Raw genomic sequence first — 15,032 nt, 5'->3', positions numbered from 1 at the left:
CTCATACGAAGCAATATACCATGTATCAACATTCCCTTCAGTCATCAATGTGACATAATAGTTTCCTACTTCCATCATGTTGTCGTCTTCAGTACTTTGAGTTGACGTAACACAGGATTGTGATGACAAAACCATTGCAGCATCATTCTTTGATGGCAAGGAAACATAGTGATATACTGGGTCATGTTCTGCAAGAAGAGCACACAGGTTGAGTAGCCTAATCATTCGTTGTGTGGGATAGTATTCATTTTGAACAAATGGTTGCTGTATGCTGTATGACACTGGCTTCATGGGTGTCTCGATAGAAGGATAACTCTGTTCGTAGTATTTTTTTTGTTTTTGTCAAGACTTGATCTGAGGATTTCATCAACTCTTCTACAGTCGTTGCTGGTCCTTTCCATCCTTTACACAATTCCAAACACTTTTGAGTGTAATTTGCTTGGTTCTTTGCTTTTTCATTTTTTTTCTGAAATTTTTAATTTGAGGAATTGCTGTTGTTTACCTACCCAGTCCTTCTCCATGTCATTGAGAATCTTGACTAGGCCTTTAATTACTTTGTTCTTGAAAGTGGGTGATTAAAACAATGTGACATCAATTCTGATGCCTATTGCGGTAAACTTCTTATTACGGAACTTCGCAACAGGTACTCTTTTGCCAAATACAGCAAAGTGGCGTTCTGCATCAAGGTAATGCGATGGCAAACTGGCACTTTCTTTTGAAAGCAAATGCAGATGAGTTGCACAGAGACTCGGGGAAGGTTGTCAACCTTATCACCATTTGAAGCCATATTCCTGGCCAGCTTGTCTCTCCAAAACATCAGCAGTATCAACACACATCTTCTGCAGTATTGGTTGTGCAATATCTGCTGTTGGTTTGGTGACTTGAACATGAGGGTATTTGATAACATAATCTTTTAGTGTGTCTATCTTGCCTTTCTTCAATTTGTTGTACTGTGGAGTTGTGGAGTTGCCAAATACTCTTTTTCACGAAAGCCATTCCAACATTCCAACCTTCTTTGGTTTTGTGTGGTTGTGTTCGGCCTAATCATGATTGTGGCAGTGGGTAATGACCTTTTGAACTTTCTCTATGATTGCTTTTCTGGTCAATGATGTAATCTTTTCCAAATGCTTATGTCCATGTTTTTCATCAAAGCAGTAACATATAACCTGACGCAAAGAGTCATCTTCTCTGATTTCAGTTTTGGGCAACACTAGATATAGCAATCGCTGCATCATAATTTTTGGAAAGTACATCCCCTAGCACAAATATTGTATTATTTTTTGCCATTTGAAAAAAACAATCATAGTATTAGTAACAAGATTAATATAATCATAGTACTAAATGTATTTAATAAAATCGGGTTTAGGTATTTTCCCTCAGCGGCACGACTGTGAAATCAATTACCCAAAACCTTACTTCATCTCTCCCTCCCCTTACCCCCCTGAAATGCCCTCAACTATTCAAGAAGTCCATTAAATGTATTAATCTCGAAAGCTTCCTCATTTTATACCCCACCATTCTATCTCTTCTCGTGTCCAGGGCTTTGCAATGGGCCTGTCCTTTCCTGAACATTTTTATCATAAAAAATTAATGTTTTTTCACCATTTTTTTGTGTTTTTTGGACTTTTTTTGACTAATAAAATTCTAAATTAGTCTTAAGTTATTATTTCATCTTCACAGAGCCAATTTGCATAAAAAAATGACAAGTTAATGCAGTATTTTACATTTGAAAACCATTTATTCCAGAAAATTGTGACTGTTTGTATTCACAATCCGAAAATACAATTTTCAGTTTTTTGTGGTGCAATGCAATTTTCAGTTTTTTAGTTTATTGCCAAAAACGTCTAAAGTTCACATTTTTTTGCTGATTCTACATTGTCATATCACATTATTGTTTAAAAAAGGGTTCTATGCAAAATCTGAATACTTTCATTTTTACTGCCTACCCCTACATTGTGATAATGTCAGGTTATATATCTACGTTACTCTGGATCATGCTCTTGTTCTTCAGTTGGAACATACTATAGCACTTTCAATGCCAACTATTTTCATTGATTGTAGGTGATTTCCCTGGGTCTGCTACTATTCGGTGAGTCCGATTCGGTGAGTTCCTAACCCCTACCCTCTACTAACCTCTAACTAACCCTAACCCTAAAACGGCAATGATAATTAGGCTACGGTACCTGATAATTTAAAAAAAAAATTGAAAAAATCACCGAATAGGGATCGGACTCACCGAATTGGACTCACCAAAACGTCCCATTCCGGATTTCTCTTTACCTAAAACACAGACGACAGTGTTGCCAGATTATCCGCTATATTTTCCAGCCTATCAAAGACAAGTTGTTGATGATAATTGTTTGTTTTACACTACGTTTCTGAATATGATGTGGAAAAGTTATAACTTACCTAAAGTTTGAGCAAAACAGTTATGATCAAATTCAAAACGCCACAACATAATTGACGCTTTTGGGTCAAAACAAACATTAGGGCCTAAAAATGGCAATATTCTTATCCAAAAGGGCCATTGTTACAATATGAGCCATCACAAAGAACGAGACTTTCTCGGCTTTGGCACTGAAAGTGCATCATTAAAATGTGAAAATAACATTATGGATGAAAATCGATTTTTTGTGATGCAATGGCACTTTCTTTTCATACATGGCTAGTTGTCCAATAGTAACACATGTTTAGTTTTCGAACAATCTTCTTCTTCATTTGAACCTTCTTCGCCACTTCAAGGGTCGAGGTGCTCTGCCTTTTACCACCCTTGAGTAATGAGTAGTGGCGGCGACGCGGTCTAGATGTTTGGGTAGGTGTCAAGCAGCGCAAAAAATTTGGACTTTTGCAAGCGCAAAGTTACCCACCGCTTATCTAGAGCGCGTAAGATCGTAAAGAATGCGTTTGGCATTCTCTCAACAAAGTGGCAAGTACAGTCGAAATCGTTTAAGCGCATAGTCAATTTGTCAAGCTTTTTTATGCGCTTAAACGGTATATGCGCTTAACCGTTTACATTGTTTGACAGTATCCTATACGTCAATACCGAACGTTTATCTAACGCAAAAGCGTGAAAACAGACCGCTGGACTTTTTCGATGTACGAAGGCATTGAGCCTTAATACGTAACCCGGAGTGTTAGGAGATTTACAGAATATTCTAGAATAGTACTGTACAACCGAATTCCAAATAACGGTACTACTTTGTTTGGCTGTTGGTCAGCGAAGTGTGACGCAGCAACAACTGTTCACGCGCGTTCCTCGTGGCTTTCGGGTAGCTGCCGTGATCACCCAACCGTAACGAATTCGCTTCAGCGAGCAAGAAAGAAAATTCACTAATCATGTTTTGTTTACGATTCTGTCGGACAAACAAAACTCTTTTCGCGTTGCTGACTTGCTAATTTCCTCTCGTATTCTTTATTTTTGCAGTTTATATAAAACTTAGTCTTGTGGTTCTACAGTTCGTACTGCGACGTAATGATACTTGTTTATGATGTAACAATCCATAAATGAAATGTGGTCTTGTGATTCATACAGCACTGTACTCAAGTCATAGAAGAGAAGGCCTTTTTTCGTGAGGTTTTACTTTATTGTTTAAATCATGTAGGCGCTAACTGTCTGTCTTGAGGTGTTATCTTGAGCAACTTTGCCAAAGGAAGTAAAACCTTTGCCAAAGGAAATATGCGGTTAAGTGATAAAAGTCTACAAATCTATCAAGAATTCCTAGTCGCTTAGCCGATTTATGCGATTAATCATTATGCGACTAACCGTTGAATTTTCTTCACAAGTGAATGGGAATGGTTTGGGATTATGCATTGCTATGCTCTAAAGCGATTTATGCTCTTAACCGATATGCGACTAGCCGATTTCGACTGTATTTAGTCGCCCAATTGGAATTGCACCCGAACGAGTTGATGCAGTGGTCAAAGCGTGTTGCTGCTTTAAAAATCCCTGAAAATCTTTCCATTACTACTTTAAGCAACCCTGGTTTGAATTTTATTTTAAGATTTTATGTTACTTAAATTCAAGTCAAATTAGTTGTAAACACAATTGGAAATAGTCATGCAGTGTGGGTGCAGAAGTTGTTCTACGCAGCACCTGTTACATATTGCAAAAAGTTATTGACCTATAAATAACCATGATCTGAGTGATACTGCAGTAAAGACTTACCAGTGTGTTTGTTGAATGTCCATTGATGAAGCTATTTTGCCCACCAGTTTTCCCGAACTGCTGGCATGTGGTACAACGGCAGCTTTTTATCATACAGTACTGGGTACTGTCGCACCAAATTAATAAGCATTTCAGTTTCAATGTTTGCCATTTCTTTCAGATTACCGTATTTTACGGACCATAAGGCGCATCGGACTATAAGGCGCACTGTCAATAAATTGCTTTGATTAGTTTTTTGTTCATACATAAGGCGCACCGGACTATAAGGCGCACCGGACCATAAGGCGCACCGGACCATATATAATAGTATATCGGTACTGGTTTTGAGTGTAGGCAATAAAGCACTACCGCACTTGATCCATACATAAGGTGCATCGGACCATAAGGCGCACGATCAATTTATGAGGAAAAAAAAGAATTTAAAGTGCACCTTATGGTCCGTAAAATACGGTAGATATAGGTAAACCGACAAATGCGCGGAGGTTTTGAAGAAACTTTAATGTAGCTTAAATAGTTCTTGCACATTTCAATTAATTTTTATCCTGTAGCTAGCCTAACATCTTGGGTACGTACTCCCAAAAAATTACGTCATTTCCGGTTCGCGTTTTTAAGCAGGTAATTAAAGACACACTACCCTCATTTTCACTTAAAAATATGAATGCGTGACGCCTATTAGGGATATGCGCACGCGGAATATCATTGCGTGGAAACCACTTAAATAAATAGGTTTACATCACCTATTGCACAATCGAATGAATGAATAACGGCTCACAGGGCTTAGGGACGTCGGAACTCTCTTCCTGTGACCCCAGCAGTGCCGGTCTTAGGGTATTTCGGGCCCTGTGCGGAATATGCTTTGCGGGCCCCAATGACAATTATCCAAATCATCCAATTCAGTAGCGTAGCTGGGTATTTTGAAAGGGGAGGGAGGTTTGAGGGCCGGCGGGCGAAGCCTGACGGCGTGTTCGCCAAAGGCGACCCCCAGTGGCAGGGGGTCTTGGGGGCCTCCCACAGAAAAAAAATTTGAAAAATTACTTTGAATTTGGTGCATTTTAAAAGCATGTTCAACAAAAATTTGGGTATGAAACTGTCTAACTATCTCTATGTTTTCTGCATTTTCTGAGTAAATTACGGGCCCTGTACAATCGCACGGTTTGCACACCCCAAAGACAGGCACTTCCCCCAGACCAGGGTATTGGTATTTCATTGAATTAATACTCCTTGTTGAATTGGTATTTCATTAAATGGATAAAGGAAAATTGCTCTCCTGAACATTTTACGTCATTCTTTTTCCTTACAGACTGGCTACTTCAGTGAATCAGCAGGCAGACATCAAGTAGCCTACACAAGTTGCATAGCCTATCGGCAGGCTACTAAGAAGATTAGTTGGTTCCTTTTCGCCGCTTCCTATCGTCTGTTGTATCGCATTTGTGATCGCACTGTATATATTGCATGATATCGCAATGGGCGCAAATAAAAACATTTACTTATTGGATGGTTTTAAACCAACCATAAGAGTCGAACCAGCGCCGCTTGATCTGATTTGATTGAATCTTTATCCTAGGACTGGGAAAGCTTCTTGCAGAGCTTAATCCTGGCAGTTTCGCATACTTGTAGAGGCTTTGAATCACTGACGCAGGCCCGGTCACCGAAATTGCCGGAGTGAAGTTTCCGATTGTTAAAGTCTTGTTGCCGGGGAACTATTCCATCCATTAGATGCCGCTGAATGGAGAGCAGTCCTTAACGTGCGTTGCTCAAGCGCACACCTCGAGAGTCGAACCAGCGCCGCTTAATCTTGAAGCTTCTTCGTTCCAGAAATGACGCGCTAACCAATTCACGAATTGAAATTGAAAGAATAAGAATTCACGAATTGAAATTAACGAATTGAAAGAATAAAAACACAATGGACAATCAACAATGGATAAAAAAATTAGAATTGGCTACCAAAAAATTTATTTAGAATTGCCTTAAAAAAATTTATTTATGAACCCCTTGAGGACCATTAAATTTCAGAAATTTTTTTTATGTAGAATTTGTAACAGCTGAGTAACCAATGAATGGTGTAACCTCAGCTGCACCATTCATTGGTTACTCAGCTGTATTCACATTTACTGCACAAATTCACTTTTGAACTGCTTGGAAAGTTCTTCCCTGTCCTGATTTTGCATGTCTGAATAGCAGGCTTTGATTTGAGCAATGTTCGAAACTGCCCAACGATCCCCACGCAGTGCTTCTACTTCCGCTTTTGAAATGATGTCGGAGCATGGGAATACTTCGATGTTTTTTTCAAGGTGAGGAGGGATGCTTTCGTAGATACCTTCCTCCTTTGGCTGCATCTTCAAGCAGCAGTCGATCTCCAAGCTGGCAACTGGACCTATATATGCAACTATATATGCTGTTTTGCTTCCAATAATTGACTACAATCTCTGCTAAATCTATACATTGTCTATTTTTATCATACTAATAATATCTCAATACAAAACTTCAGTAATGGACTTCGGCAGCTGACATATTTCAGTCATTATCATGTCAAAGAATGTAGATGGATATACAACACTGCTCTTTCACAAGCAAGTTTTTCCACCAACACTCAATCGTATATCATTGTACCCAAACCAATGTACATACACTGTACATGCAGTATACTACCAGTGTTTTATATAGCCTATATGCATTTCAAAATAACAAAACACATTCTTCATATCATACAGTTTTTTCATATGTTAAATTTTGCTTTACAATTGTAGTCTCCACAGCTTTGGTAGATGCATGTTTAGTTGCCTAGTTTAAAGAAGATGACACTGACATAGTATGTAGATACAGTACTAGCCATAGCTAGCCTAGCGTAATCAACCAGTCACAAAACATAGGAGTGCCAGTATATCATTTTTACTGATTAGCCTACATGTTTAAAGAAGCCTGCTGATGAATTTAAAGTTTTAAAGCAGCTTTTCTTCTACCATGTATATAAATGTACCGTACATAAAATGTTAGTCACCCTACACTTAACTTGATTCTGTATTAGTAAAAGCCTAGGCCTCTTTCATCTCTCCACTCTGCTATTCTAAGCCTCATCATGCAGCTTGTATACTTGGAGGGCAGACGCTAGAGAAGCACTGCACTTGCAAGGAAGGTTAGATAAAATGACATATTTTGCCTCCTATCTCAAGTCAAGACCTTTTATGGGAGTAACTTTCATTTAAAGCAGTTTTTGTGATGTCACAGCACCCACGAAGGTCCTGCTTGCCTTTCAACCTCTGTTTAGAAATCTCACGTTCTCGCTTGTGACTTGAACTGAAATCGTTCAGTTGCAATTTTCGCTCAACCGTACAAAGAACGTTTCAATCGACCACGTCACAAGCCGGTGTGAACAGCAGCACTAAAAATCATTGGAGCAAAAACGTTTCAAAGAACAGCACGAGACATGGCACAACAGTGTAAACAACGCTTTACAGATGGTGTGGTCTGCGGTTTGTTCCTCCTTGCTCCACTCACAGACAGCGCATGGAGCCATCCCCGATTTTTTGCATGTTTTCGAGCAATGTCCACATATAAACGAATCCCACTAAAAGATTTGATTTTTTCTGCTCTTACAGTTTTTCATGATATGATATTTGGAAGCAATCGTCCATTATTGTAGTGCTGTGGTGGGCATTGGGCAATATTTTTTGCAAAGCATTACATATCAAACAGTAATATCGATATAACCTAAGACTTGATGTGGCTTCTTCAGGTATCTACAGTTTAAATCCAACAAAATCATCCTCATTGTTTTGTAGTGAGAAGTGGGGTTTTATGCAAGTCACTGCGCATGCTGGAAAAACTACTCTAAGGTTTCGACTAAGGTATCCCTAACACCAACGGTCCAAAGCCAATGGGCTAATTGCCTGTATGTAGTGTCTATGGCGCTTATGCTCTGGAGCCCCATCAACCCTATACTGTAGCCAGGCAATTTCTAAAACATCCGCATTGAAACAGGCTGCTTGAAACCCAGGGTGCTCCGTTATGCACTTTGTTTTGCAGTCATATGTCTCCCGTCCTTCTCCCACTTTTCGGGCAATGCACTCTATCTCGGTGCAACACCTGCATTCCGCCACTTTTGGAAGGATAGGTCTATTGCAGTTGTCGCACTTGCACCTGTAAGTTCATAAAAAAAACTTCAAGTTGCAGTAGCCATACGGCTTATACGGAAACTCCAGTTTTTGTCTGCTTCATTCCAAAGTCTTGATTAGGGAAATGGCAAAGCCGTGAACCTTCTTTTACCAAAACATTCTCAACCAACAGTGTCATAATTTTTGATGTCAGTTTTTCATTATCTTTGTCCATTTAGGTTAAAAGACCTCTCGAAATGCACAATTTGACAACTGGTCATGACTGTAACCTGGTAGGTTACAGTCATGTCATTACCGGTACTTATAAAATTGCTTGATGATAAAGCGAGTGTTCGATTCCTTTGGTTCGTAATAGATTTTCTGGATTTCTTTACTACTTGCCAATTGTTCTGAAATCGTTTCTCATTTTGAGCAGTGCCATGAAAATCATAGGCTAATTTTACGCCACGCTTTCCTGCGTCATTCACCACTCTGATGTTTGCTACAACCACTTTAGCACTTTTAAAGGTTGAATTGTTTTCCCAGGTTTCAACTGATTTATTTAGAAATGTTGGATCAATTATTAGAATTTCAAAAAAATGTCCATGAGTCTTCTCCAATGTAAAAATCTAGATCTCTTGAAGTATTTGTAGAAGAATTCAGGAAATTGTGGCTTGCCAAATCCAGATCCAAACCTTTTATTGCATTCACTTTGATTGCAGTTTTTGATTGAAAGCAATTTTTTTACCATCATACTTTTTGTTAAATTTCTTACATTGTTGCTGAAGAAGGCTAATGGAACAAACTTTAATGACCTATGACTTGATATGGCTTCTTCAGGTATCTACAGTTTAAATCCAACAAAATCGTCCTCATTGTTTTGTAGTGAGAAGTGGGGTTTTATGCAAGTCACTGCGTATGCTGGAAGAACTACTCTAAGGTTTCGACTAAGGTGTCCCTAACACCAACGGTCCAAAGCCAATGGGCTAATTGCCTGTATGTAGTGTCTATGGCGCTTATGCTCAGGAGCCCCATCAACCCTATACTGCTGCTTGTACTGTAGCCAGGCAATTTCTAAAACATCCGCATTGAAACAGGCTGCTTGAAACCCAGGGTGCTCCGTTATGCACTTTGTTTTGCAGTCATATGTCTCCCGTCCTTCTCCCACTTTTCAGGCAATGCACTCTATCTCGGTGCAACACCTGCATTCCGCCACTTTTGGAAGGATAGGTCTATTGCAGTTGTCGCACTTGCACCTGTAAGTTCATAAAAAAAACTTCAAGTTGCAGTAGCCATACGGCTTATACGGAAACTCCAGTTTTTGTCTGCTTCATTCCAAAGTCTTGATTAGGGAAATGGCAAAGCCGTGAACCTTCTTTTACCAAAACATTCTCAACCAACAGTGTCATAATTTTTGATGTCAGTTTTTCATTATCTTTGTCCATTTAGGTTAAAAGACCTCTCGAAATGCACAATTTGACAACTGGTCATGACTGTAACCTGGTAGGTTACAGTCATGTCATTACCGGTACTTATAAAATTGCTTGATGATAAAGCGAGTGTTCGATTCCTTTGGTTCGTAATAGATTTTCTGGATTTCTTTACTACTTGCCAATTGTTCTGAAATCGTTTCTCATTTTGAGCAGTGCCATGAAAATCATAGGCTAATTTTACGCCACGCTTTCCTGCGTCATTCACCACTCTGATGTTTGCTACAACCACTTTAGCACTTTTAAAGGTTGAATTGTTTTCCCAGGTTTCAACTGATTTATTTAGAAATGTTGGATCAATTATTAGAATTTCAAAAAAATGTCCATGAGTCTTCTCCAATGTAAAAATCTAGATCTCTTGAAGTATTTGTAGAAGAATTCAGGAAATTGTGGCTTGCCAAATCCAGATCCAAACCTTTTATTGCATTCACTTTGATTGCAGTTTTTGATTGAAAGCAATTTTTTTACCATCATACTTTTTGTTAAATTTCTTACATTGTTGCTGAAGAAGGCTAATGGAACAAACTTTAATGACCTATGACTTGATATGGCTTCTTCAGGTATCTACAGTTTAAATCCAACAAAATCGTCCTCATTGTTTTGTAGTGAGAAGTGGGGTTTTATGCAAGTCACTGCGTATGCTGGAAGAACTACTCTAAGGTTTCGACTAAGGTGTCCCTAACACCAACGGTCCAAAGCCAATGGGCTAATTGCCTGTATGTAGTGTCTATGGCGCTTATGCTCAGGAGCCCCATCAACCCTATACTGCTGCTTGTACTGTAGCCAGGCAATTTCTAAAACATCCGCATTGAAACAGGCTGCTTGAAACCCAGGGTGCTCCGTTATGCACTTTGTTTTGCAGTCATATGTCTCCCGTCCTTCTCCCACTTTTCAGGCAATGCACTCTATCTCGGTGCAACACCTGCATTCCGCCACTTTTGGAAGGATAGGTCTATTGCAGTTGTCGCACTTGCACCTGTAAGTTCATAAAAAAAACTTCAAGTTGCAGTAGCCATACGGCTTATACGGAAACTCCAGTTTTTGTCTGCTTCATTCCAAAGTCTTGATTAGGGAAATGGCAAAGCCGTGAACCTTCTTTTACCAAAACATTCTCAACCAACAGTGTCATAATTTTTGATGTCAGTTTTTCATTATCTTTGTCCATTTAGGTTAAAAGACCTCTCGAAATGCACAATTTGACAACTGGTCATGACTGTAACCTGGTAGGTTACAGTCATGTCATTACCGGTACTTATAAAATTGCTTGATGATAAAGCGAGTGTTCGATTCCTTTGGTTCGTAATAGATTTTCTGGATTTCTTTACTACTTGCCAATTGTTCTGAAATCGTTTCTCATTTTGAGCAGTGCCATGAAAATCATAGGCTAATTTTACGCCACGCTTTCCTGCGTCATTCACCACTCTGATGTTTGCTACAACCACTTTAGCACTTTTAAAGGTTGAATTGTTTTCCCAGGTTTCAACTGATTTATTTAGAAATGTTGGATCAATTATTAGAATTTCAAAAAAATGTCCATGAGTCTTCTCCAATGTAAAAATCTAGATCTCTTGAAGTATTTGTAGAAGAATTCAGGAAATTGTGGCTTGCCAAATCCAGATCCAAACCTTTTATTGCATTCACTTTGATTGCAGTTTTTGATTGAAAGCAATTTTTTTACCATCATACTTTTTGTTAAATTTCTTACATTGTTGCTGAAGAAGGCTAATGGAACAAACTTTAATGACCTATGACTTGATATGGCTTCTTCAGGTATCTACAGTTTAAATCCAACAAAATCGTCCTCATTGTTTTGTAGTGAGAAGTGGAGTTTTATGCAAGTCACTGCGCATGCTGGAAGAACTACTCTAAGGTTTCGACTAAGGTATCCCTAACACCAACGGTCCAAAGCCAATGGGCTAATTGCCTGTATGTAGTGTGTCTATGGCGCTTATGCTCAGGAGCCCCATCAACCCTATACTGCTGCTTGTACTGCAGCCAGGCAATTTCTAAAACATTCGCATTGAGACAGGCTGCTTGAAACCCAGGGTGCTCCGTTATGCACTTTGTTTTGCAGTCATATGTCTCCCGTCCTTCTCCCACTTTTCAGGCAATGCACTCTATCTCGGTGCAACACCTGCATTCCGCCACTTTTGGAAGGATAGGCTTATTGCAGTTGTCGCACTTGCACCTGTAAGTTCATAAAAAAAACTTCAAATTGCAGTAGCCATATGGCATGCATATTGCATATCACTTGTGTACTGTAGTATTAAAATAAACACTGTTTTGATATCGGTGGTAATTCTGCAGAATATCTTCGATTGTGCTTGTTGGTAAACACCAAGCTAATCTGTTCAATAAAAAATTTCAAAAAGGAAATTTGTTGATCATTTTCTGTAATGAGAAGAAAGTCTAAAATCAATTTTTTGATGTTTATTTGAAATTCTTCTTCTAGTGATGTTTTTTTCTGTTCCTTGTTTCTTTGCAAAAGCCATTAAGTTGGACACTTGAGAAAGTAAAGTCACTTTGCCAGTAGGTAGGATGTGATTGTATGATGTTGAGGGTATGACTTTTTGTTCTCGATAAAGAGTGACTTCCAAATCAACACTGATATAGATTGTTGCTAAAATAGATGGAGGTTGGCAGATAGATGGATGAAATATGCTCCCTTATCTATATGGTGCCACAGATACTTTTGTCTTTCAAGCTTTTCAGGTATTTTTGTAAGAAGATGATCGAAATTAGTAAGGTTGTCTGCATTCAAAAAACTTTCACAACGTTCTTCTAATCTTGCTACTGCATTTTCATGCCGAGACGAAGATGAAGAGAGACCGGAGTGACTAGGCTCAGTTTTGTACAAATAGTATATACAAAGGCAAATGACTAAAAACTGTTGGAACAGCATCATTTTTTAAACGCCTTCGATCTAATTTTCTTCTTTTTTTTTTGCGTCTGTTATTGGTATCACTTAATTCGTTAATAAAATCCTCTGGTGTGAAATGAAGAGAACATAGCTTGGAGTGTTTAGATGCGGAATGGCTCGTTTCGATGAGTCCGATTCGGTGAGTCCGATCCCTTAACTGGGGATTTTTTCAATTTTTTTTTTTAAATTATCGGGTACCGTAGCTTAATTATCATTGCCGTTTTAGGGTTAGGGGTTAGAGGTTAGGACTCACTATGAATTGTCGGACTCACCGAATCGGACTTACTGAATAGTAGCAGATCCGTTTGGATGGGATAAAATCCTTTCTAGCCAAACGTTGCAACCACACTTGAAGGAACTTCTTATCGTCCAATGGAAATCCATGAAACGTTACAGTGGGATCTTTGCTTTCTCCAGCATACCGAGACCGACAATTCATAGCTGCACATTTATACACCATATTCTACTGTCACATAGATTGCTAATATACCGGTAATGAAACTATAAACTGCAAAATAATTAATGTTTTTAATTTGAGTCTATGTTGGTATCAGTGTTTTTAATTGTTACGCTTTTGCATTTTTGCACGTCAATTCTGTTGCAACTAAACGGAAAAGCAAGTTAATTTAAAAGTGTATACTTTAAATCAACCAATTATGTTCAAAAAAGAAAATTAAGCCAAGTCTGGACAGTGATTCAGTTGAGTAATTTTAGCACTTGCAAATTCTTCTAATCCTCAGGTTCTCAGTCATGATACATAATATGAAGTGCAAGAACTGAAATACCTTAAAGTATGTATATAAAAATTGTCATAAAAGTTAAAAACAGTCATTGGCAATGACAGGACAGGCTATGACAACAAAAATATATAGGAGTCCTTCCACAAGCAGAAATGCATATTCATCTGTTTACGTTTAAGCATATGCATAACAATGCAACTTGCATTGAAAAAACACACCATGGTGAAGTGATATGATAGCTACAGCCACGGGGTGGCTAAACCCTGATTATGATATTAATAGCAAACATAACAAGACAAGATGATGTACAGTTAAAAGGTACAAGTAAAAACGTGGACTGGGTGTCTCAATTGTCAAAGGACTCCTGTTCATATGTAGATTTTAACATTGCCATAACTTCACTTTTTGCTACAGTGGTTGTACGGCTAATCATACATTAAATGTTTTAAAATCTTGAAAATATATGGTATACGCAATTACATTAAATGTTTAGCGGTGTTGTATGGTGCTGTTCTTATAGATAGTTCATCATTATCCATTTATCCAAGTCCAGGGTCAATGATGGGGGCAAAGGTTAAGACCTAACACCAACCCAAACACAAACTTTTGGACCCAAGAAAAAACAACAAAAGAACACTGAGTGACAGAGCATTGAGAGCAATGCCTGTAACTAAGTAAAGTTGTGTAGATTTAACATGCACATTTTCAGATCAACGAAATTGTAAAAATCATGAGAGACAAAATCACTCAAAACTGAAGTATGATTAATATCAATGAAGACAAGAGCATTACAGCAGAAATCACTTACACCTTGTCTGTTTTGTGTTAAGTGTTTACCGAAGCATTGAATTATTTTTTGCATACTGACTTAAAAACTCCTTTTCTTTTTAGCTGTCAGTTTACTGGCACCGCTTTTATATGGATAAGCCATTATCATATTACTGGTACTGGACTACTGGTACTACTGTAGTTCGCAACTGGGAAGATTTGACTACTGTATGTATGTTATTCAATACAGTTAATACCTCATTAATCCGGACCACTTTGTTTATGGCATTTTCATGGTCAGTTCAACAGTTAGAACCACCTGGCCTTCTTAAATATAAGTTGCACAGTAAGGTTAAGACAGAAAGTCACCCTCAGTGCCACATTGTTTTACCAACCATGGCTATCAGAGGTTAAGTTGTAAAGAATTTAAATTGCATGACAAAGAATAAAGTATAAAAGTAAATATTTTTTCTTTGCGTGTTAACATCAAACAGATTTTAGATGCAAATCATACCATATTTAACTAACACAACACAACAGCAAGTTACATTATGTGGACATGGCAAATTTTTATCCGGTACATATGCCATGCCATTTTATAGTTAAAAATTTGAGCTGAGAAAAGAAATAAGGGCATTTATTCGGTTGTGACCCTACCCCCTACTCGTACAGTACCAGCACTGTACGAGTTAGGGTTATTCGCTAAGGGAGGTTTTTGGATACCTTAGTAACTAACCCTAAACTAACCCAAGCCCTTAGTGGTGTTTAGTAAGTAACCCTAACTTGTATGGAGCTGGTACTGTACAAGAAGGGGTGGGGAAGCAACTGAAAAAGCACTAAAATAAGAATGTACTCAGT

Source organism: Aplidium turbinatum, chromosome 13, assembly GCF_918807975.1.
Source record: "Aplidium turbinatum chromosome 13, kaAplTurb1.1, whole genome shotgun sequence".
NCBI classification, from domain to species: domain Eukaryota; kingdom Metazoa; phylum Chordata; class Ascidiacea; order Aplousobranchia; family Polyclinidae; genus Aplidium; species Aplidium turbinatum.
This window is presented reverse-complemented; position numbering follows the sequence as displayed.